This window comes from Colobus angolensis, unplaced genomic scaffold, assembly GCF_000951035.1.
Source record: "Colobus angolensis palliatus isolate OR3802 unplaced genomic scaffold, Cang.pa_1.0 Scaffold39, whole genome shotgun sequence".
NCBI lineage: Eukaryota > Metazoa > Chordata > Mammalia > Primates > Cercopithecidae > Colobus > Colobus angolensis.
Window position 1 is genome coordinate 2,868,683 of NW_012117265.1, and position 573 is coordinate 2,869,255.

Below are 573 nucleotides of genomic sequence, written 5' to 3' on the forward strand. Positions count from 1 at the left end.
TCTCGGCCTCCCAAAGTGCTGGGATTACAGGCTTGAGCCACCGCGCCCGGCCGCATAGTATTTCTTAGCAAGGAGGTGCCACCACTGATTAAGCCAGGACTCTACAGAGGGACATGTGAATGGGATCCAGTCCTTTTGCCATGATATGCATTATAATGCAATAAATGTGTGTGCACATGCTTCCTCCTGTATGTGTGCGAATGCACCTTGGATAAATCTCTACAAGCACCTGGCTTACTGGACCTGTAGGTTTGATTTTGAGAGATATTAGAGAGGTTGTTTTCTGCAACGTGCCAGGAGGGTGCTGGTTACAACCTTGGCCGCTCAACGTCTTCACGGACTATCTGGGGCGCCCCCCTGAGGAGCTGTCTGGAACTGCAGCTACACGCAACTACACGCAGCAAGGATTTCGGGTAGCGGGGTAACTCTAACATAGCCCTAAACGTGATTCCTTCCAGAACCTGAGCCAGGACGTTCAGTTTTTCAAATTCACCCTGGAGGCTCCAGGGACCTAGAGTTTCCATTTATTATTCACTTACATGGTGAAACCCCATCTATCTTTTTTTTTTTTTT